Source organism: Oncorhynchus keta, chromosome 10 (genome assembly GCF_023373465.1).
Source record: "Oncorhynchus keta strain PuntledgeMale-10-30-2019 chromosome 10, Oket_V2, whole genome shotgun sequence".
NCBI lineage: Eukaryota > Metazoa > Chordata > Actinopteri > Salmoniformes > Salmonidae > Oncorhynchus > Oncorhynchus keta.
In genome coordinates this window covers 52,733,792-52,759,149 of record NC_068430.1, presented here as the reverse complement: position 1 = coordinate 52,759,149, position 25,358 = coordinate 52,733,792, and the positions used below count along the sequence as shown (strand labels likewise).

General features: G+C 45.3%; 1 protein-coding gene across 2 annotated transcripts in view; it reads left to right on the top strand.

Annotated features, from left to right (window-relative positions):
• The window catches only part of LOC118388946 (protein CBFA2T2-like), a 50,593-nt gene that overhangs the window by 879 nt on the left and 24,356 nt on the right, over positions 1-25,358 (top strand). The window contains exon 1 of one of the 2 annotated variants that reach the window (XM_052527260.1): positions 15,552-16,021. The exons of the other annotated variant lie outside the window; for it this stretch is intronic. The gene's annotated coding sequence lies outside the window, so the exon portion shown is untranslated. Of the gene's footprint in view, positions 1-15,551; positions 16,022-25,358 lie in introns of those variants that run through there. 2 annotated transcript variants of the gene reach the window in all.

The following is a 25,358-nucleotide window of genomic DNA, read 5'->3' as shown; positions in this document are numbered from 1 at the left end:
GAAAAGTTCAAAAATCACATAAACCTGCGTCACCTACACCTGGGTCTCTCACACTCAGGAACAATGCGGAAACAGTCCAGGGTGTTTTGCAGCCTAATGTAATGTTATGATGTTGAGTATGCAGACACGTTCAATGGGACCAACATTTACCTAAATATTCACACATTTGGTGTCAATGCAAATGTGTCTCATTATTTCACTAATACATTGTTTTATTACCTCATAACTTTCATCGTAAGTAAACATAATCAACCGTTTTCATTCATGTCATGGTTAGATAATGACATTTTTGTAGCCTAACTTTAGGCCATTATAACATGCATATCCTTCTGTTGTGAGCTTTGCCCTCGTATAGCTCATACTATCCTGCTATTATGCTCCAATTTGATTCAATAGCAGGGCCGCCACTCTAAATGTGCCTTTTCATTGGAGGATTTGGAATTAATCCACCAGGCAAAGTTTTGCACCATCTGGAGTTTACAGCTTTTCAAGACAATAACACCAGGCGGTCGAAAGACTGCCAATAGAGAACTCCCACTTGTCTACTTAGCCTGTGGGACAAAGGCACAGTCATGCAATGCAAGTGGGGTCGCCAGTTCTATCCAGAGCCTCAGGGCACAACTGTATCATTGTTTGACCCCGGGGGCCACCAATTCGTCTCCCTTTTTCCCCTAACGTCAGAATAACAAACGATGGCCTGACAAAGACAAGACAGTAATGATGATGATAATGATGATCATATTTTTTGTTACAGTAACCAGCAGGGAGCAGCAGAGCTCCTCTGGCAGCCATGTTAGACCTGTAATCCTTTTATGGTTCTTAGTGTTCGGGGATTTTGGTCCAAAACGTTGACCGGGATACATGTTAAATTACATCTAGTTAGTACGTAGTTGTTGTTGTTTTTTGTACGAAATGAACAGTTTTAGAGTATGGATGGGAGAGTGGTGACCTTCGTTGTCTTTGCTGGGAGTACACCGTCGCTGAGTAGTACACCATCACTCATGTTCTTTCTCAATCATTCCCCCAAATTGTTGCTGTTTTGTCTCTTGATTAAATTAAATCCACTTGAAAACATGTGGCCAAGTTGGACGCTCCTACAATTTCCCCCTTTTTCCTTCTTTCTTTCTCGCTTTTCTTTTGTGTGTGTGTGTGTGTGTGTGTGTGTGTGTGTGTGTGTGTGTGTGTGTGTGTGTGTGTGTGTGTGTGTGTGTGTGTGTGTGTGTGTGTGTGTGTGTGTGTGTGTGTGTGTGTGTGTGTGTGTGTGAGCGAGTCAGATTCCAATCCCCTGACTTTTAAAAGGGAAATAAATTACAAAGCCCTGCAGGTTTGCATTAGGCTCCTAATTGAGTTTGGCTCGAGTGGCTCATCCGGGTTGCCAGATCTGGCCCCTTTGTGTTGTCGTGTGGGACAATTTCCCTGGCGCTGTGGAGAGAGAGGTGCCTGTAGCGGGGAGTGAGTCAGCCCAGCATCCTCATTTCCTCTCATGTGCTGCTCTCTCTGGTCTCCGAGTGGGTCTTTTCCACCAGTAACACCTGTTAATGCTTTACTGGGCCCCACGGTATTGCGCTGGCTGGGGGCTCATCCAGCTCCGTCGTCAGGCCCATCAGATTGGAGGAGGTTTGCTCTAAGTCTGGCTCCCATTAACTATCAGAGGATGAATCTATGTTTGATTCAGAAACGCGGATGATTTGAGCGGGGTGGAATTGAATTGGGCTTGAGGTTTGACTCATCACTGATGGGCGATGACATTTTGTTCAATGTGTGTGCACAGGCAGATCATTCTTAGACATTTGTGAAGTGTTGTTATGAGTGGAAACAACTTGAGCACACTTTCATGCTTAGTGTTGAGTAATATCAGGGTGCCTCGCTATTCCATAACCTCATCAATTATTCTGTTCCAAAGTCTTCTATTCAGTAATGAGGTTCATAATCTATACTAAACTACTAAATACCAACTCCAAAAAGTCTAAATGAAAACAAACCTTTTACCCAAAATAAATCAATCTATTCCCTCACATCCATTTTGAAGTTCACCCATGTTTTGATAGCCATGACATCTACCCTAAATCTCTTCCACAAGGCTAAACACGACTCACTGACTCAATGGTTCTCCCTTGACAGACCCTCGTGTTGCGTGTTTTCATGAGATAGTCGCCGTCCATCCATGCTCCTTATTGACTGCTCCCTATTTCACAAACCTCTGTTACTTCAGCCTGTGAGGCAACCTAAAGTGAAGGAGAGAGAGACAGAAAGAGAGAGTGAGGGAGGGAGGAAGAAAAAAAAAGGGGAGAGGAACGGATTAACTGTCAGGAGAATGTGAAGCTAATTGACGCCAGGTTCGCACAGCTGTTTCTTGTTGCTGTGCGCTGCACGGACCGGGTGGGAGGATTGGATCCAGATGTGGGCCCTGCTCTTCGGATCGCCCGCCAATAACAGTCCTCTGGAATGCCAGTCTACAGGAGACGAGACCTATTAGTGGGCCTGCGCTGGGGCGTGCTCCGCTCCTCTCCTCTCTCTGCTCCTCTGCTCCCCTCTCCATGTTAAACCCTTGGTTTGTTTTTCAGCAGACCGTCTTAAGATGATTACTTCTCAGGGGCTTTTTGTTATGGCGTTGAGTTGACTACAGGGCTCTCTTCGCAGAGCTGTTAACACTTTCATTTTGTTTTACTAACTAGCCTCATAATGTAGGTAGTGTCACTGTAGCCGCGTTACACATTGGTATTATATGACACATTCATGTGTTTGAAACCAGCTAGGGGATTCGGAATATGTTTAGCATATTTCTTAGGTGCTTTTGAAAAGTTCCCCAAAATGGATAAGACCTTTGTGTCCTGCTGTGAAAAGTGTTTCTTTCAAAACCGTCATTGGAAATGCATGTATCCTTTCTACCCAGCTGTATTTTCGGGCATTTGACTGGTGGGACGTGGGGGCCTTATTATATTTGACTGGTGGGACGTGGGGGCCTTATTATATGCGGGCATTTATTTAGTCTCCTACTTTGAGAGGAGGACATTGACCGAGAACAAAAGTACTAGTCACCCAGTAGTAAATTAGAGCGTTCACAGTGTAAAAAAGGAACTGAAAGGAACTTATCACCACATTATGCTTTTTTAATACCCGTTCTTCCCTCTTCCAGCCCAGACAAAGCCTAGTTCGGATTGGTTCCCCCTATTCTCCACGGCTTTCGGGGATATTCTACCCCTCTCGCTTACTCTCTCTCCTGGTCAATGGGGTTGGGGCTCAGCTGCAGTGGGCTTGTCAGCACCCAGAGGAGAGTTCAAATCCATGCTTGTATGAGTTTCCCATTGAAGACTGATAGTACAATATGGACTGGTTTTCAAATGAGAAACTCAAGTTTGAACGTTGCTGCGAACCTTCTCTCGCAAAGCATTCTTTACATTGTCATAATCGGGAATATTGACGCGACACATCATTGGCTGTAAAAGAAAACATCAGCTCATGACAAAGAATGCGTAACACTGTCCAAGTCTGTCTTGTTATGTGCTTTAGAGCTCATGCTAACCTTTTCTGGCTAACCGGCTGACCTAAATCAAGGCTTGCGTCATGAAGGCGGTTGATGAAAGATTCAGGAAAAGTCTCCCTTACAACTCTTCCCATGTGTCTCTGTTGTACGAGTGCTTTATGACTCCTCATACTATCTCATCAAACTGCACCCCATCCATCTCTGCTCTGTTTCCAGTCCCGCTGAGCTTCAGAGCCGCTCAGGGATGGAGGTCTGTTCCAGGTCTGTAATCATAAAGTCCTGATCCAGGATCAGTCTTTTAGATCATACTGAATGCAGTTCTTATTTTACTGACTTTGTCCCCGCGGGGAAATTTTGTTGCAGTGTCACATACACTTTTAAAGTGGCGTTTAAATACAAAACAAATTGACAATACAACTTTCATAACAGTTACATACCAATAACATGAGACTAGCCTGCTGGCCTTACTGGGTCGATAGGAACATTGGCCCAAGCTATTTAGGATGGATATCACACCTGGCACAAATGATTGTCTAGTTTTATTTTTCCTGCCGAGGTGTGCCCTATACCTGCGCCCAGAGGGGAGTAGTTCAAAGTCCGGGTACAAATCAAATCAAATGTATTTATATAGCCCTTCGTACATCAGCTGATATCTCAAAGTGCTGTACAGAAAACCAGCCTAAAACCCCAAACAGCAAGCAATGCAGGTGTAGAAGCATGGTGGCTAGGAAAAACTCCCTAGAAAGGCCAAAACCTAGGAAGAAACCTAGAGAGGAATGAGGGGTGGCCAGTCCTCTTTTGACTGTGCCGGGTGGAGATTATAACAAAACTTGGCCAAGATGTTCAAATGTTCATAAATGACCAGCATGGTCAAATAATAATAATCACAGTTGTTGTCGAGGGTGCAGCAAGTCAGCACCTCAGGAGTAAATGTCAGTTGGCTTTTCATAGCCGATCATTAAGAGTATCTCTACCACGCCTGCTGTCTCCAGAGAGTTGAAAACAGCAGGTCTGGGACAGGTAGCACGTCCGGGTACAGGGGGTGGCTTGGGTCTAAAATTATTTTGTGATCCTTGAAGTGGGGTTCTGACCTTAAAGATCTCATCCAGGCCTGTCTGTTTGACTCCAGGTACCTTGCTTGCCTTGGTGATAATCCTTCTCAGCATATTTCTCTGGCTGACAGTGGCATTGCCAAACCAACAAACAATACAAAAAGTTAAAATACTCTCAATGAAAGATTTGTAAAAACAGAGTCAGTATAGTACAGTCAATATTAAAAGATCCCAGCTTTTTGAGAAAGCACAGTCTCTGTTGACTCTTTTTGTAGATCAGGTCTTATGGACAGGGGATACCTGATCCTAGATCAGCACTTATACTCTGAGATGCTTTATGAATACTGTTGTTGTGAAAGGAAACCCTACTGTTGTTCCGTTATTCACGTATCTCCAATTTACCAGACCAACTTGCTCTTGTTGGAATGTGATCTATTCAGACCTATACTATATATACAAAAGTATGTGGACACCCCTTCAAATGAGTGGATTTGGTTATTTCAGCCACACCCATTTCTGACATGTGTATAAAATCGAGTATACAGCCATACAATCTCTATAGACAAACATGGGCAGTAGAATGGCCTTACTGAAGAGCTCAGCGACTTTCAACGTGGCGCTGTCATAGGATGCCACCTTTCCAACAAGTCAGTTCATCAAATGTCTGCCCTGCTAGAGCTGCCCCGGTCAACTGTAAGTGCTGTTATTGTGAACTGGAAATGTCTAGGAGCATTAACGGCTCAGCCGTGAAGTGGTAGACCACAAGCTCACAGAACGGGTGCCCCGAGTGTTGAAGCACGTAGTGCGTACAAATTGTTTCCTCGGTTCCAACACTCACTACCGAGTTCCAAACTGCCTCTGGAAGCAATTTCAGCACAATAACTTTTTGTCGGGAGGTTCATGAAATGGGTTTCCATGGCCCGAGCAGCCACACACAAGCCTAAACTCACCATGCTCAATGCCAAGTGTTGGCTGGAGTGGTGTAAAGCTCGACACCATTGGACTCTGGAGCAGTGGAAACGCGTTCTCTGGAGGGATGAATCATGCTTCACCATCTAGCAGTCCGACGGACAAATCTGGTGTTGGCAGATGCCAGAAAAACATGCATAGTGCCAACTGTAAAGTTTGGTGAAGGAGGATTAATGGTCTGGGTCTGTTTTCATGGTTCGAGGTAGGCCCCTTAGTTCCAGTAAAGGGAAATCTTAACGCTACAGCATACAATGACATTCTAGACGATTCTGAGCTTCCAACTTTGTGGCAACAGTTTGGGGAAGGCCCTTTCCTGTTTCAGCATGACAATGCCTCCGTGCACAAAGCGAGGTCCATGCAGAAATTGTTTGTCGAGAAGAACTGTCAGTGTGGAAGAACTTGTCCTGCACAGAGCCCTGACCTCAACCCTGCAAGCCCAGCCTAATCGCCCAACATCAGTGCCCGACATCACTAATGCTCTTGTGGCTGAATGAAAGCAAGTCCCCGCAGCAATGTTTCAACATCTAGTGGAAAGCCTTCCCAGAAGAGTGGAGGCTGTTATAGCAGCAAAGGGGGGACCAACTCCATATTAATGCCCATGATTTTAGAATGAGATGTTCGACGAGCAGGTGTCCACATACTTTTGGTCATGTAGTGTACGTGATGTTTATGTCTCTTTCCTCTCGTAGTGTTTTTTGTTAGTTTTCCTCCCATAGTCACAAAGCCGAGGCAGATGGGCTCATCATCCTCAGTCTGGGGTGTTTGGTTCTCTCTCGCTCTCTTTAACACACAGACACACACACACACACACACACCTTGGAGGGGAGCGCACCTTCGATAAGCCTAAACATCCCTGCGACTGAACCTTGAGTAAGGCAAAGGCATGTCTGTGTGTGTGTGTGTATGCGTGTGTGTTTGGGCTATACCCCAGAGTCCTTATCTAGCCAAGCTGTAATTGAGCCCTTCACAAATCCCCCCCCGCAGGCTCTATCTCTGCTTGGCCAGGTGTTACCAATGTAACCCTCCAGATGAGCCACCTGCATAACACACTACGCAGGTGTGGCCGTCGCCAGGCAAGAGCACAACACAGCTGCTCCAGCCCGGGGGATAACTAGAAGGTTATTATGGGATCAACTGCAGGTGGAGGAAGAAACACACACACACACATACAAAATATCTACACACACACACACACAGTAACCGAACACCCCAATGAGATGAGAGGTCTTTGGCTGGTGATGTCAAAGCACGCCTTTGAATCCAAAAGATGAGGACTTTCTCTTTCCCGGGCCCCCGTGTTGACGTACGTTTCATTTCACCTGTCTATTGTTTCGTCTCTGACATGACAGGAACAATAAAGTTCTTTGTAGGGCTGAAAGTGGCACTATTGTCAAGGTCCTTCCTGCAAGCACAATGGACGACAAACCACCATCTTAGAATGAAGCTCAGGTTAAAACCATTTAATATTAAGGGGAATGTGGTTCGTGCTTTTTTTTTTTTTTACTTGCCCTACTGCCATGTCAGACGTGCCCATTGCAAAATGTCTGTTCCCTATAAAAAGCAGTAGCAAAGTCACCATTGTTTTACAAGGTGGCTGTTAAGTACATTAATGCACTGTGCTCATGTTAACCGTAGACTTCAAATGACTTATAACACTGTAGGTGTAGACTTTAAGAAACTAAGAACGCAGTATGCGTATTGTATATGTTACTAGGCTATACTATAGAAAAAAGGCTTTATGCCTGCATACTGTATGAATGAAAGCAACAGTATCGCCATAGAAAGCATGCACATTGCACTCCGACTGTCAGTCTGGCATTTTTTGCTTCCAAGCAGTTGTTTATGTGCTGAGAATTTGGTACGGTTGGCAGAGCAGGCCAAACTTCAAGAGATCTCTCGCTGCCTTGTACACTTTAATGATTAGAATACTGTAAGTAAGGGCATGTAAGGCTTTAGCTATATATGGAGTCAGCCACGGATAGCCCGATTGGTTTATCTGGTGCACGGTTTAACTTGAGAGAAAAGGAGAAGGTGGTTATTGAATATCGTTTAACAGAGTTATTGGAGAAAAGGTTTGGCGTCTGTCCCACACTTGGCCTTCCTCTGTGGAAACTTAGGGAAGATGCAGCCAAGTGAGCGTGTGACCCACCTCTCATAAATTCTTAGCGTGTGTGCACACACACACGCGCTCTCTCTCACAACCACACACACACACACTCGCACATTAACACACCACATGCACAGTTGCACACACAGGCACTCGAAAGCACAGTCCTCCCTTCTCCAACCAAAGTGTAACAAGAGATCTGACGGTTTTCCATGGGTGAGTAGGCGGGTCAGGCCTTACTTAAACTAATCGCTCCCAGCAGTGTTGAATAGCCAGACACTCTGGAGCCGTGGGCTGAGGTTTTGGAATGCCACTGCCGGCTCAATGCCTGCCTTTCATCGAGAGCAAGGGAGAGAAGGAGAGAGAGGGAACAAGAAGGGGGGGTGAGAGAGAGAAAAAAAGGGACCCATTTGTTATTGGTGATATAGGAGTGTCTGAAAAGGAGGGTACAATAGCTCATGGTGGGGGGGGGGGGGGGTAAGGTGGGGCTTGGGGGTAATGGAGGGGGGGGGGTAAAGTAGCAGTCAATGGGTTTTCTTGTGTTTTCGCTATGAGCGCCCCCCCCCACCCCCCCCCACCCATTTGTTTTTAATATCCCCAGGATGATATGTGAACGAGCCTTTGAGTGAATCGATAGCTTTGAATTGAGTTGCTGCAAAAGAGGGAGGAGACGAGGCCAAGAAGAGAACACCCATAGGACTTCACATGGCCTGTTCTGATTTTATACCATATTATTGTGCTGAGTATGCAGCGAAATAAAATAGTCCCCGAGATTTAGCGTGTGACCATACCACTGCCAAGCATCTTATTTATTTTGCATGTTTTTCCTTCACTGCTAATGACCGCGTACCAGACATGGAGAAAGTGATTATGTCTCCCGTCAAGTTGTCCCTACAGCAGATGTAATGGAAGATATGGCATTAAAAGATCAAACGGGACTGCGGAAAAGCAGAGGAGAGAGAGTGAGACGCAGGGATTCAGGTGCATTGTGCTTTCATTGATTCCAAAGGAACTCCTGTGGGCTGAGATATGGTGAGTGGGAGTGAAGCCAAGGAGCAAGCTGTTTTGGCTGGCTCTCATAGCCTGTGAATGACGAAAGACAAGCGTGGCCTCCAACAGACGTACACAATAGCACACACACACACAAATACTCACAGGTGTCTACTTAAAACAATGCGTGGGGGAGGGGGATAGGTCATTTACGGCTGAAAGAAAAAGACACTTTGCAGCATCCCAGTGTTGTTGACTTCCTGCACGGATCTCAATTTGGCTAGCGTTAGCATGTTTGCGCAGCATTGCAAATGAAGTTAATGAATAATTTAAGTCGCGTGGTTTATAGAAAATGCATTTGCAAACACTCAAGCTGCCTTGTTTGTTTAATTCCCGAGTAGGCTACCTTGTTTGTCTGTCTCTCTGTCATTAGCATGTTTACTAAGCATTAACGTTCATGACGCCATTATCACCAATGTAATTTAAGTAATTGCTGCTGCCTCCCCCCTGCATGCTTCTCAAACTTTTGTTTTCTAAAAATGTTCTTGAATGGCTTCGTATGCTAATACAGCACGACACTTGACTGAAGCCGTCACAGATGTAAACCATACGTAGCACTAATGCTAATACATTAGCCGTTGATTGCATTCAGATCATTCGTGTGTCGCCTTAGCACAATGGGGCTCCTGGGGATCCTGTTGCGTTGTGCTGCTTGGTAGCTTTCTCTCGCACTGATAAGAGCAGGCCCAAAGTGCTGTTGGGCTAGCCCCAGCTTTGTAGCCCTTGGGGGCATGTTAAAATCCTAGAGATAATTGCCCATTTAAGAAGCAAGGTTCTTCAGCCCCCCCCCTCCCTCTTTGAGCCATTCATGAGGCTACGTGGCCACCTTTTGTGATGATAATGACACCTTTCAGTAGTCACCTCAGCTGACCGGGGTTGGCTGTGTTTTCCTAGCACAAGGTGATGCGAGTGTAAATTGTGTGTAAAGACTTTTGGGTTCGCTCCAAGAGGGGAGCATAACTGTTTGTGTCTTTCACTGAATGACACTGAACCACACAACATATTTCATCCCCGATAAGTACATTTGGGTAATGTGACTATGGTCATGATGGGGTATTGATTGTCTCTGCTAGCGATTCATATTTTCCGCTAGGATATTCATATAATACCGCAAAAAAAATGTAAGTGCCCATTTAAAACATTTAAATCCAAGATATGGTCACTATGCCAGGGTTCTCCCAAAATGAGAGGGGCACTGGGCCACATTGCTGTCTTGGCTGCTTCACTATGTAAAGATTTAACAGCAGATGAAAGGGATATTTAGTAATGATAGAGTAACTTTAATCGCCAATGACATTGTTGTGAATTTCGAAACAGGCCGTTCACAAATTCTGAGCGTTATGTTCCTCAATTAATTCCGTGCATTTTACTGGTAGGCCTAGGGCATCTCGACACCGAGCGCGCTCAGGACGCAACCCGAGTAGGCCACAGAGTCGTCGAATCTTACAAACTTTTGTAACGGCAGTCAAACAAAAGTAAAATGACCAAAGTTGCTAAACTTGCTAAATAACCTAAAAAAATGACAGAATATCTCATCAGCTCATAAAATAAAATAATCCATATCTAATTGCATCCCATTTGTTGATCTCACATTCTCTACCCAAGCTCTCATATGGGCAGCAATACAAGACAGCGCAGAGAGGCGGGGGAAATGTTTTAGCTGTATTTTTTAAATGCATAGTCGAAACGTGCTTTGATAATGCAACCTATGGATTACAGAATAAAGTTAGGAATTTTCATGCAAGACGGGAGTCACGACTAGGGATTGGGATGATAGGAAAATAGCAGAGTTGTGGACTCATGTTTGATGACTTGAGACTCACCTTGACAGAAATTAACTTGGACTTGGAGACTCAAGACTCAGGACTTGACTTTGACTTGAGACTGATGACTTGTAATTGTCTGGACAGGTTTTTTGTCATATTTTGTCAGTCATTTTGTGGCACAGAGTCGACCTAGATGACTACATGCAGCCAGAGACAGTAGTCACAGCTTTGCCTTTGCAAAATAACCTGCAACAGATTGGCTAGTGAAATGCACACTCGGCCGTCTGATTGGACTGTCAATTAACACAGGTTAGGTGAGCTAGCGAACAGATTGCTGATTTGCAATACAGCTATCGGATCGGATGCAGCGCGAACATCAAATTGTAGGGAGAGATGATTACCATAATAAATATGCAGCAATTTTTTTTTTTTATGGGGATCAATAATATTATTAACTGTTGACTTTGTAAGTTCACCAGCAATGTGGCAACAATTACTAGCATAGGTCTGTACAAATTGCTTGAAATGGATCATTAACTTATGAAGCTTGCAAGTAGAAGTTGTACGCCATGCTTTTACAATCTGCTGCTGCGCATCTTGTGTATTTTGTGTTATTGCATTAGTGCAACATTGGGGGAAATGTTGTAGGCTAATTTCCCGGGTTTTGTCATCAAAAATATCAGGAAATGTAGAGTGGTCCGGGGAGTGTCCCGGGAACCAGTGTTAATCCCTAGTCTCTGCTCAATAGTGAAGGGAATTGTGTCATTTTCACTGATATTGTGTCCCCCAAAATATTATCACTTATCGAGGTGTGACCACAATGTCCCCTTTTCCCTCTCCCACCTGGACAAGAGGAACATCTACTGTACGTGATAATGCTGTTCATTGACTATAGCTCAGTGTTCAACACCATAGTACCCTCATCACTAAGCTCAGGACCCTAGGACTGAACACCTCCCTCTGAAACTGGATCCTGCACTTCTTGATGGACCACCTCCAGATGGTGAGGGTAGGCAACAACACAGGCCCCTCAGGGGTGAGTGCTTAGTACCCTCCTGTACTCCCTGTTCACACACGACTGCGTGGCCAAGCATGACTCACACACCATCATTAATTTTGCTGACGAAACAACGGTGGTTGGCCTGACCACCGATGACGATGAGAAAGCCTATTAGGGAGGAGGTCAGTGACCTGGCTGTGTGGTGCCAGGACAATAACCTCTCCCTCAACAAGATAAAGGAGCCGATTGTGGATTCCAGGAAACGGAGGGCCTTTCGCACCCCCATCCACATTGATGGGGCTGTAGTGGAGCGGGTCTAGAGCTTCAAGTTCCTCGGTGTCCACATCACTTAGGAATTAACATTGTCCGCACACACCAACACAGTCGCGAAGAAGGCACGACAACGCCTGTTCCCCCTTAGGAGGCTGAAAAGAGTCAGCATGGACCCTCAGATCCTAAAAGAGTTATACAGCTGCACCACTGAGAGCATCTTGACTGGCTGCATCACTGCTTGGTAAGGCAACTGCTTAGCATCCGAACGCAAGGCGCTATAGAGGGTAGAGGGCGACCGATTAATCGGAATGGCCGATTAATTAGGGCCGATTTCAAGTTTTCATAACAGTCGGAAATCGATATTTTTGGACGATTTTTAAAAATATTTTTTATTTTTTACACCTTTATTTAATCTTTGTTTAACTAGGCAAGTCAGTTAATAACACATTCTTATGTTCAATGACGGCCTAGGAACAGTGGGTTAACTGCCTTGTTCAGGGGCAGAACAACAGATTTTTTTACCTTGTCAGCTCGGGGGATTCAATCTTGCAAACCTTACAGTTAACTCATCCAATGCTCTAACCACCTGATTACATTGCACTCCACAATGAGACTGCCTGTTACGCAAATGCAGTAAGCCAACGTAAGTTGCTAGCTAGCATTAAACTTATCTTATAAAAAACAATCAATCATAATCACTAGTTAACTACATGGTTGATGATATTACTAGTTTATCTAGTTTGTCCTGCGTTGCATATAATCGATGCGGTGCGTATCATTGCTCCAATATGTACCTAACCATAAACATCAATGCCTTTCTTAAAATCAATACACAGAAGTATATATTTTTAAACCTGCATATTTAGCTAAAATAAATCCAGGTTAGCAGGCAATATTAACCAAGTGAAATTGTGTCACTTCTCTTGCATTCATTGCACGCAGAGTCATAGTATATGCAACAGTTTGGGCCGCCTAATTTGCCATAATTTTACGTAATTATGACATAACATTGAAGGTTGTGCAATGTAACAGGAATATTTAGACTTATGGATGCCACCCGTTAGATAAAACGGTTCCGTATTTCACTGAAAGAATAAACGTCTTGTTTTCGAGATGATAGTTTCCGGATTCGGCCATATTAATGACAAAAAGGCTCGTATTTGTGTGTGTTATCATGTTATAACTAAGTCTATGATTTGAGAAAGCAGTCTGACTGAGCGATGGTAGGCAGCAGCAGGCTCGTAAGCATTCATTCAAACAGCACTTTTGTGCGTTTGCCAGCAGCTGTTTATGACTTCAAGCCTATCAACTCCCGAGATTAGGCTGGTGTAACCGATGTGAAATGGCTAGCTAGTTAGAGGGGGGCGCGCTAATAGCGTTTTATTTATGTATTATATTAAGTTAAAATAAGTGTTAATTCAGTATTGTTGTAATTGTCATTATTACAAATCGGCCGATTAATCGGTATCGGCTTTTTTTGGTCCTCCAATAATTGGTATCGGCGTTGAAAAATCATAATCGTCGACCTCTAATAGAGGGTAGTGCATACGACCCGGTACATCACTGGGGCCAAGCTCCCTGCCATCCAGGATCTCTATACCAGGTGGTGTCAGAGAAAGGACCTAAAAATGGTCAAAACTCCAGACACCCAAGTCATACTGTTCTCTCTGCTACTGCACAGCAAGCGGTACCAATCCACCAAGTCTGGAACCAACAGGACCCTGAACAGCTTATACCACCATAAGACTGCTAGTTAGTTAAATAGTTAACCAATAGCGACCCGGACTATCTGCATTGACCCTTTTTGCACTAACTCATTTGACTCATCACATACGCTGCTGCTACTGTTTATCTATCCTGTTGCCTAGTCACAGTATCCCTACCTATGTGTACATATCTACCTCAATGACCTCGTATCCCCTCACATCGACTCGGTACTGGTACCCCGTGTATACAGCCAAGTTATCGTTACTCATTGTGTATTTATTCCTTGTGTTATTATTTTTATATTATTTCTATTGGTTTCTCTCTGCATTGTTGTGAAGTAAGCAACTCACTTCACTGTTAGTCTACACCTTTTGCTTTACGAAGCAGGTGAGACACACACACACAGGCACACACGCTCCAAATGGTCAAGGTATTGGCCCTACACATCTGTATCCATTCGACCCGTAGCTGTATTGTATGAGCTCATTGTGGAGGCCACAATCCTCCTCCTATTCCCCTCACTCACACAACAAGCTATCCATCACAAGGCGTAATTAGTGAGTGGGTGAGGTAATGATTATATATTTCTCCCTCTACCCTTTAGACCCTCCAAACATCCAAACTCCTCGTTCCTCCCACCTCTGGACTACAGGAGAGTGCCGGTGCTGTCGTTTAAGCACTCTGTTTATTTTTCTAAAAGTAGATGTTCGGAGAGAGAGAGAGAGAGAGAGCGTGTGAACAGAAACAGATGCTCGAGGTTCACTGGGGTGTCTCATTTTGTGGGCAGCTAGCAACGTCCCCTTTTCGTTTTCCTTTTTTCTCAGTCTCGGCCGCATAGCCTAGCACAATGGTTAACAGCTGTGGGAGACTGCATGAAGGAGCTAAAGCAATTCCATATTGACTTTCCCCCTTAAAAAATGACTACATAAGTGTATGCTTTGCTTTCTCCCTCTATGGGATCGATTATGGCCAAATACATAGACAGTTCAGACGGTATGCGTGGCAGAGAAAGCTAAAGGCTAAGTAAGAATGGTTGGTTGGTGTGTGTTATCTGAATTAAGGGCTAGCTAGCATGGACACACTGACCTGTAGGGCTGGGTTTGGGTTTATCATCTGCAGAGCACCCGCAGTCAGTGCTGCACCTCCTGTTCCCTCTGCCACGGCCACCTGGCCCTCTCTCCCTTGGCCAGATGCACTCTCTAAATGTATCAGTCCAAGGATATCAAATAAAGCTGTGCTGTGCGTGTGTGTGTCTGCTCTTGGCTTAGTTGCCTCGTTTTAACCTGCAGTATCAGCTGAACCCTGGGAGGCAATTAGGATCTCTGTGTGTGTCTGTGTGTGTGTGTGTGTGTGTGTGTGTGTGTGTGTGTGTGTGTGTGTGTGTGTGTGTGTGTGTGTGTGTGTGTGTGTGTGTGTGTGTGTGTGTGTGTGTGTGTGTGTGTGTGTGTGTGTGTGTGTGTGTGTACAAGGACGGGTTATATCACGTCTTAATGAACTGTTAGTGTTTGTCTTGGACTGCTGTTTGTTTGTTTGTTTGTTCGAGCACTTGTGTGCTATTTAGAGTACTCCTGTCTGGAGCCTTGAAATGCCTTGATTATGTGTACGTGGTTTGCCAGTTGTCAATTATAGAGCCTAATCATTGACTCACCACAGAATTAGAAGGAACTCAGTCTTGACAATCTAAAAATCTGCATTATAATTCTATTTTTAGAGGTTTCATTCCCCCCAAAAAATGTTGGTGAAAAGCAAAACCATCCACTTTCTACGATTTGTATCTGCCTTTCTCTCTTGTACTGTCGATAAATCAGTTGCTGGCTTAAATTTAACTCAGTGAAGCTTGAGGACAAGAGGTTGCATTCATCTCCCCTCAAGTGTCCACACACTGGATTCAATGGCCTACCAGACTGCATTAAGGTGGTGAAACAAAAAGAGAGCCAAAGAAAGAAAAAGGGCCACAGAGGGGGTATAAAACATTGTGAGAGCCCCACTCTTGAAGGGGGGTATAGAGGAAAGTAATGCCCCCCTTACTTGTCACAGCCTTTGTTTAGCCTGAAGGTGCCAGTACAATTAGTTATGTTAATCACGAGGTCCGTCGGTAAATACATTAAATAGGGGGGACGTGGCCTTGTCGGTGACATCAGCCCAGCAGACTGTGCCTGGAAAAAGAGGAGAGAGTCTGTGGGAAAAGGGGGGAGGAGTCAGAGAGACAGACAGGCGGAGGGAGAGAGAGAGAGAGAGAGAGAGAAAGAAAGAGAAAGAGAGAGGTTCACACAGCAGAGAGAGAGGTAGAGCGCGAACACACAGTGTGTGTGACAGAGAGAGAGAGCAGTGACAAAGCGAGAGCAAGAGAACAGGCACAGAGCGAGAGAGAACGAACAGAGCAAGATAGAGCGAGAACGCACAGTGCTGGACTGCCTGGATATCCTCTTCCATCTGGGAGCCATCTGTGTTTCTTTGGCTTTGGACTCGGCCACACTGGGGCTCACATATGTGGGAACGCAAACACATGCCTGACATATGAAGGCGTGGAGAGGGAGAGAAGACAAAGATAAGAAAGCAAAAGGCACCCCAGCTGAATTAGGACCGACAAGAGCCGACTCTGCTAGGGTGGAGGTAAAAACGTATTCCTTCACTTTCTCGTGTGCGCCAAGTGCATTTTCTATTGTTGTGGTATTTAAATCTGTCTCTGTATGCGCGTCGGCGTGTTCAGGGTGTGATTGAGCGAAGGAGAGTGTGTGTGCTTTGTCTACCCCAATTAGCCTCTGTACAGATGGTGCATCATCCCCCTTTTCTTATCTTCTCATCTCTTTAGTATTGTCTGCCAAGGGAAGAGAGGGATGCACATGGCTAAGAGTTAGCATAGCACCAGGAAACTACTGCCGTTTGAGACCAATTGTCAGCTCAGTGTTGCAAATGACTGTTTGTTATGGCATTGGGTCTGGTTTTGAATTGGAACGGACACTGTAAACGCAGGACTACTTACTAATCGGAGGTTGCCTTGGTCGTTCACGTATTTTCCCAGGCGGATGGTAGTCTTGTTTTTAGATTTTTTGTTGTTGTTTTGAGTGACAAGTGATAATTTGCTTGTGGGCTGTACTGCCGGGCTATTCCATGCTTTTTAGAGGTAAACCAAATGAACGCTTATGTTGAGGTGAGGCTTGGGTGACTATGACGAGTCGGTGACGACTTAAGGATATTGCGATCTTTCATGCTTTCCTTATCCTTAAACATGTACCTGGCAACACGTTGTTAATGAAGAGTACTATCCAGAGTAGGGCACTCCAGCCCTGTTCCCAGAGAGCTACCCTCCTGTAGGTGTTCAATCCAACCACAGTTGTAACTAACTTGATTCATTTTATCAACCAGCTAATTATTAGAATCGGGTGCACTAGATCCGGGTTGGAGTGAACCTACAGGACGGTAGCTCTCCAGGAACAGGGTTGGAGAGCCATGGCCCAGAGAATACTCTTGTTGCTGACACTGTGTGCAAGGCTCACACTTTTCCATAGCTAATAATTAATTAAAATCGTTAGCAACTCAAGTACATACCTAGTACATGTATTATAGTGTAGGGCAAGCTATATATTTTTCAAGAAGAGCTCTGCTGCATCAAAGGGTGATGTCTGGGCATGTTTTGAGGTAAAACAATGAAGGGGAAGGCTAGTCCTATTGGTACAGTGTATGGACTCGTCTCTGTGTATTTGTGTTTGCTGGGGTGGAGTGGATGGAGAGGGAGGAATGGAAGGAGAGACAGACAGAGAGGGGACCTGGCAAGTCTCAGCCAAGTAGAGCAGGACTCCACGCCTGTAGGGAGATAGGACTGGGCAGGCTCAAACCATGAAGTCTCGAGTCTGGGGGCCGGCTGGACATTGTCACACCCCTGACAGCAGCAGCAGGAGGTGTGTGTGTGATATGGGCCCCCACTTTCTTCCATCTCCACATGAATTTTAAACAGTTTCAAAGTCGAGCCATTTGGTTTATATAGAAATATTAGGATCTTATGATTTACAATACAGTTTTGAAAAATCCATTCAGACACTCATCCACCTGCATTCTCTTACCTATGAAGTATAAATTTATACCTAGTCTATACCAATTATTAGTGATTAATTGCTGAGATGAATGAGAAAGATCAGACTTTCATGAAGTCATCGACACCATTAACCTTTGTCCACTCAGCATTAAATCCTTACAATGCTACATTTATTTTCCCCTCCCTCTTTCCATTGCTCTCTTTGGTGTACACACACACACACACACACACACACACACACACACACACACAAAGTTCCAAGCAGCTGCTTCAAACATTGCGGAGCAGGAAGCTCTTGAATAGTTCCAGTGATTAGGCCTGTGATATCTAGCCTGGGGAGGTAGAGGGGTGAGGTGTGTCTGGGGAGGAAGAGGAGAGGTGGGGATGACGATGACCTGTCATCTTGTGCTCCGAAGAGGCCCCAATCACAGCAATTTGCTCTCTCCAAATGTCAATTTTAGAGCAAAATGTCTATGTATATGAGGAGTTAGTGTGTGTGTGTGTGCATGAGAGAGAGTGTGTGTGGGGGGGGGGATATTGCCTGTGGGTAATTTATGACTGCTTGTGTAAGTGTACGAGCGTGTACGTTCATGAGTGTGTGTGAATGCCCCCCGCCCAACCAGTTTTCCATTGAGGTCCTATGAGGGCCCCCTTCTTTTGAGAAGTGTCATAGGTCTGGCTTGGAGCCTATGGCTCTGGTGGAGACTGCTCAGGGTAATGCCTTGTGCCCTAGCCCAGTGACCCAGAACCGCAGGCCTTTGTTCACTGTACTGGTTTGACCAGATATGTTTCCCGTCTGGGGGGGAGACATGTTTAGCCCCTGAGAAACGGCCCTTGGTGTCAGTGGTCCTTTGAGTGTTGTATGTGTGTAATAGAAAGTACATGTGTGATTTTTATTTTATTTTTAGGTTCTGTGTGTAGGGAATACAAATCAAATTGTATTTCTCAGGTGTAGTAGACCTTACAGTGAAATGCCTACTTACAAGCCCTTAACCAACAATGATTTAAGAAGTTAAGCAGACAAATGTGTTAAGTAAAAAATAGACAAGTAAAATGTAAAAGAAGTTGCAAATAATTAACCAGCAGCAGTAAAATAACAATAGCAACAGCGAGGCTATATACAGGGGGTACCAGTACAGAGTCAGTGTGCGGGGCACAGGTTAGTCGAGGTAATTGATGTAATATGTACATGTAGGTAGAGTTAAAGTGACCATGAATAGATAAACAGAGTAGCAGCAGCATAAAAGCGTGGTCTGAGCAGCCCTTTGATTAGCTGTTCAGAAGTTTCTTTGCTTTGGGGGTAGAAGCTGTATTTTGGACCTAGACTTGGCGCTCCGGTACCGCTTGCCGTGCGGTAGCAGAGAGAAGTCTATGACTAGGGTGGCTGGAGTATTTGGCAATTTTTAGGGCCTTCCCCTGACACCGCCTGGTGTAGAGGTCCTGGATGGTGGGAAGCTTGGCCCCAGTGATGTACTGGCCGTACGCACTACACTCTGTAGTGCCCTTGCGGTCGGAGGCTGAGCAGTTGCCATACCAGGCAGTGATGCAACCCATCAGGATGCTCTCGATGGTGCAGCTGTAGAACCTTTTGAGGATCTGAGGTCCCATGCCAAATCTTTTCAGTCTCCTGAGGGGGAATAGGCTTTGTAGTGCCTTCTTCACAACTGTCTTAGTGTGTTTTGGACCTTGATAGTTGTTGGTGATGTGGACACCAAGGAACTTGAAGTTCTCAACCTGCTCCTCTCTGTGTTTGTGTGGAAGAGAAAGTATGTGTGTGATTTGTATATATTAGGTTCTGTGTGTGTAGGGAGTTGCTTTCAAGGGATACACTGTTTTGTCACGGTGTGTGTAAGTGAGAGGTTGATTCGTAGATAGAAGCTGTGTTAAAGGGAGATTTTGGTTGTTTATCTACGTACCAAGTCGGACGCAATGTATCTGTCTAGTCCCCTGCTTTTGAGAGGAGCTGGCCACTGTATCAGAATACTTTATGGGACGGCAGGTAGCCTAGTGGTTAGAGCGTTGGACTAGTAACCGGAAGGTTGCAAGATCAAATCCCAGAGCTGCCAAGGTAAAAATCTGTCATTCTGCCCCTGAACATGGCAGTTAACCCACTGTTCCTAGGTCGTCTTGACTGACTTGCCTATTTACATAAAGGTAAAATACTTCCAGCAATTGTGCTCGGCTAACTTCAATAAACTGCACATAGAGACAAAGATAAACAACCTACATCACGCAGAATGTATAAACACATGTTTTTTTCTTCCTCAATCAGAACTGTAAGTCGGATAAAAGCGTCTGCTAAATGGCATATATTATTATATTATACCTAGTTAACCCTCTTGCTCTTGCCTTCTCTTTACATAAAGGTAAAATACTTCCAGCAATTGTGCTCGGCTAACTTCAATAAACTGCACATAGAGACAAAGATAAACAACCTACATCACGCAGTATCCCTTTTAAAGGAGATTGTATTGTTTGGTGTTTTTTTTTTCTTCCTCAATCAGAACCATGCTCAGGGCCCACAGACAACCAGAGGTATACCTCGCTCTCTCTCTCTTGCTCTCTCTCTCTTTTTCTCTCTGTGATCTATCTATCATCCGTGACCTCTACAGAGTGTGTGTGTGTGTTGGCTCAGGCCCACCTCACAGGCTGTACGACAGCCACCATCCAACACAAACACTTCTGTCCCCCCTTTTCTCCCTCACCCTCTCTACACTATCCACTCTCCTCCCCTCCTTTTCTCCCTCACCCTCTCTACACTATCCACTCTCCTCCCCTCCTTTTCTCCCTCACCCTCTCTACACTATCCACTCTCCTCCCCTCCTTTTCTCCCTTACCCTCTCTACACTATCCACTCTCCTCCCCTCCTTTTCTCCCTCACCCTCTCTACACTATCCACTCTCCTCCCCTCCTTTTCTCCCTTACCCTCTCTACACTATCCACTCTCCTCCCCTCCTTTTCTCCCTCACCCTCTCTACACTATCCACTCTCCTCCCCTCCTTTTCTCCCTTAACCTCACTATCCACTATCCATCCACTCCTCCCTCCTTTTTTCTCCCTCACTCTCCTCCCCTCCTTTTCTCCACCCCCTCTCCTCCTCCCTTACACTATCCACTCTCCTCCCCTCCTTTTCTCCCTCACCCTCTCTACACTATCCACTCTCCTCTCACTCCCCTTTTGTTGAACCCCTGCTCTCTTTTTCCTATGTTTCTTACTGTAGCCCCGTTTTCTCTTTCTTACTGTTGCACTCTATCCTCTCCTCAAGGTTCTCTCTCTCTCTCCCCCTCCTTCTTTCCCTTCCTATTGATCCCTCTCCTTTCTCTTGTCCCTCTTTACCTTCCTCACTTCCTTCCCTCCCTCCTACTCTTCCTCTCAAGTCAGCACATGCCTCCCTTCCAAAGGAGGCTGGTGGGCGGACCTATAAGAGGACGGGTTCATTGTAACTGCTGGAATGGAATTAATGGAACGGAGTCAAACATGTGGTCGCCATTTGTTTGATGTGCTTGATTTTTGTTCCATTTATTCCATTCCAGCCATCCCAATGAGCATGTTCTCCCATAGCTCCTGCCACTAGCGGCCTCTGTTCCACTCCCAGGTTTCTGTTTCACATTACCAAGTATGTCATTAATTATGGCGAGCAAACAAACTCTCTGCGGTCTTCTCTGTCCTATTGTCTATTTTCCTCTCCTAAGCCGTGAGTTATGGACCTGCGACTGACTGTACAGAGAAGCGAGACGCACCCCCGCTCTGGGCCCCCGACTGTAGGTAGTATAGAGCATAGAAGAACAGTAGTACACTCCCCACACACCCAGGTAGAAACGCACAGACACGCTTTTAGATACGCACAATCATGTGCACACACACCAAAACATGCGCACACACTGTGTGGAACACCCACACACACAATCAGGGCCGGGACGATACCAGCGCATATAACTACTTTAGGAAAACATCATTATGTTGCCACCCAGAGTCACATTTTATTTATTTATCAAGCCTATAGCACACAATATTTTGCATACAGCAGGTTTTGAAAGGACCAAAGAGTTTGATCTGCCTCGTGTTTAAATGTTTTGCTATCAAAAAAAATATTGCGATGCTGGTATCTTCACAGCCCTAACACAACTGCACTGAAACACACAAATGCATATGCACCCCCCCCCCACACACACACACACTAATTTTCTCCATTGTTCTAAGCACAGCTGGTCCCTTTGTTGTCCTTATCTCTTTCTCTGGCAGAGGCAGTGGAGCTCCAACATTAGGACCAACTTAAAGCCTGTCGCATGCTATCCAGTCAACTTGGCGCGCCTGTTTGCACATACTGTATATTATGATGACATTTTGTGATTTTTTAGTTTGTTTTGGAGTTCGGCAGAGATTTTGCTTCAGATGTTTGTTCACACTACATTTTTCCTTGAGGCAAGTAGAAGTTCGCTTGCACCAAACATCTTAGCCCGATGTAAAATTAAGCGACAAATGCCTCCCTGGCAAAAATGAGAAAATGAATGACACATTTCTTGATTTATCTTAAATGAATTCAGACTATGTTGAGGAACTGCGCTAGAATGGTGCCGAAGGAGATGGCTGCTGTTTTACGATCCCCGTAACCAATTGTGCAATTTTGTATGTTTTTTCGAGTTATTTGTAAGTTATTTTGCACATAATGTTTCTGCCACTGTGTTATGACCGGAAATAGCTTCTAGATGTCAGGACAGTGATTACTCACCCCATACTGGAAGAAAAAGTTTTCTTCAACGAGTCAGATGGGAAGGATTTACTTCAGACGCCTGACACGGCCGTCAATCACCGTCATCTGCAGGAGAAAGAGACGGAGGTATCGTGGACGAAGATCCGGGTGCTTTGTTAGGATCCGTTGCCGAGAGGGTAATCGAACTTTACCATCGGTCCTATTAGCCAAAATACAATCAATTGATAATAAAAATAGATGAACTGCGATCACATCCTACCAACGGAATATTAAAAACTAATGTCTTATGTTTCACCGAGTCGTGAACGAACGAACGACATGAATAACATACAGCTGGCGGGATAGAACGGTGGCCTCTGGTAAGACCAGGGGTGGCGGTCTATGTATATTTCTCAACAACAGCTGGTGCACTAAATATAAGGACGTCTCAAGGTGTTGCTTGCCTGAGGTAGAAAATCTCATGATATGACCTCACTCACTAAGACCTCACTCAATGAGCTGTATAGCGCCATAAGTAAACAGGAAAATGCTCATCCAGAGGCGGCGCTCCTAGTGGCTGGGCACTTAAATTCTATTTTCTACCAGCATGTTACATGTGCAACCAGAGGGAAAAAAACTCTAGACCACCTTTACTCCACACACAGAGACACGTACAAAGCTCTACCTCGCCCTCCATTTGGCAAATCTGACCATAATTCTAACCTCCTGATTCCTGCGTACAAACAAAAACTAAAGCAGAAAGCACCAGTGACTCGGTCAATAAGAAAATGGTCAGATGAAGCCGACGCTAAGCTACAGGACTGTTTTGCTAGCACAGACTGGAATATGTTCCGGCCTCCCGAGTAGCGCAGCGGTCTAAGGCACTGCTTCTTAGTGCAAGAGGTCACTACAGTCCCTGGTTTGAATCCAGGCTGCATCACATCCGGCTGTGATTGGGAGTCTCATAGGGCGGTGTACAATTGGCCCAGCATTGTTCTGGTTTGGCCGGGGTAGGCTGTCATTGTAAATAAGAATTTGTTCTTCACTAACTTGCCTAGTTAAATAAAAATATTCTGACATTGAGGAGTACACCACATTGGTCACTGGCTTCACAAATAAGTGCATTGATGACATCGTCGTCGTCGTCCCCTGCTATGCCCTCCGACAAACCATCAAACAGGCCGATGTGAGTAGGACCTCTAAACAGGTCAACTTTCAGAAGGCAGACGTGTACTCTGAGCATGCGCTGACCAACTGGCAAGTGTCCTCACTGACATTTTCAAACGGTCCCTGGCTGAGTCTGTAACAGCAACATGTTTCAAACCGACCACCACGGCCCCTTTGCCTAGAACACTAAGGTAACCTGCCTAAATGACTACCGACCCATAGCACTCACATCTGTAGCCATTATGTGCTTTGAAAGGCTGGTCATGGTTCACATCAACACCATTATCCCAGAAACCCTAGACCCACTCCAATTTGCATACCGCCCCAACAGATCCACAGCTGATGCAGTCTCTGTTGCACTCAACACTGCCCTTTCCCTCCTGGACAAAAGGAAAACCTATGTGAGAGTGCTATTCATTGACTACAGCTCAGCATTCAACACCATAGTGCCCTCAAAGCTCATCACAAAGATAGGGACCCAGGGACTAAACACCTCTCTCTGCAACTGGATCCTGGACTTCCTGACAGGCCGCCCCCAGGTGATAAGGATAGGTAACAACACATCCGCCATGCTGATCCTCAACACGGGGGCCCCTTGGGGTGCGTGCTCAGTCCCCTCTTGTACTCCCTGTTCACTCATGACTCCATGGCCAGGCATGACTCCAACACCTTCATCAAGTTTGCCGATGACACAACAGTGATAGGCCTGATCACCAACAACGATGAGACCGCCTATATGGAGGAGTTCAGAGACCTGGCCATTTGGTGCCTGGATAACAACTTCTCCCTCAACGTGATTAAGACAACGGAGATAATTGTAGGTGACCGGAAAAGGAGGTCCACATCACCAACAAACTATCATGGTCTAAACACACTAAGTCAGTTGTGAAGAGGGCACTACAAAGCCTATCCCCCCCCCCCCCTCAGGAGATTTGAAAAGATTTGGCATGGGTACAGTTGCACCATCGAGAGCATCCTGACGGTTTGCATCACTGCCTGGTATGGCAACGGCTCGGCCTTCGACAGCAAGGCACTACAGAGGGTAGTGCGTACGGTTAGTACATCACTGGGGCCAAGCTTCCCGCCATCCAGGACCTCTGTAACAGGTGGTGTCAGAGGAAGGCCTTAAATGGTCAGACTCCAGCCACCCTAGTCATAGACTGTTCTCTCTGCTACCGCACGGCAAGCGGTACCGGAGCACCAAGTCTTGGTCCAAAAGGCTTCTTAACAGCTTCTACCCCCAAGCCATAAGAATCCTGAACAGCTAATCAAAGGGCTGCCCAGATCCCTCTTTTACTGCTGTTACTCTCTGTTTATCATCCATGCGTGGTCACGTTAACTCTACCTACATGTACATATTACCTCGACTAACCGGTGCCCCCGCACATTGACTCTGTACTGGTATCCCCTTTATATAGCCTCGCTATTGTTATTTTACTGATGCTGTTTAATTGTTTTTTTTATTTTTTAATATATTTTTTTTCTTCTTAAAGCGTTTTTGGTTAAGGGCTTGTAGTAAGTAAGCATTTCACTGTAAGGGCTACACCTGTATTCGGCGCGTGTAACAAATACAATTTGATTTGAACTGTACTGTGGCTTTTTTTGCTACGGTGTCTCGAGGGATAAACGACAGTAATTGTTTCTCTCATTTTGCATGCCAAGGTCTTATCCGGGAGTATGCGAGCACAGACGTTCGGTTACGCCTAGCCGAGTTCTGCTAGAAGCAAAACAGAATGTAGTATGAGGACGCCTTAACCCATATCTCAACCCCAGTGGATTAGTACATACATGGGCCTACTCTGGCACACACCTGGGAAATGGGCACATATGGCTGGCTGATGATTAATGGGGCATTGCACGAATGTGGAAATAGTTATGTCTCCATGTGTGTATTTTTATTCACTCCATCCTCATTCCCTAGGTCACGGGTTTCATGTTGAAGTTGCAGAGAGAATATTAGGCTTATTAGTGGACTCTCTTGAAAGCTACTTCATGAATCAAGTAAATTGGCAAATACATTGGGTAAGGATATAAGCCTACATTGCATGTGAATAGGCCTGT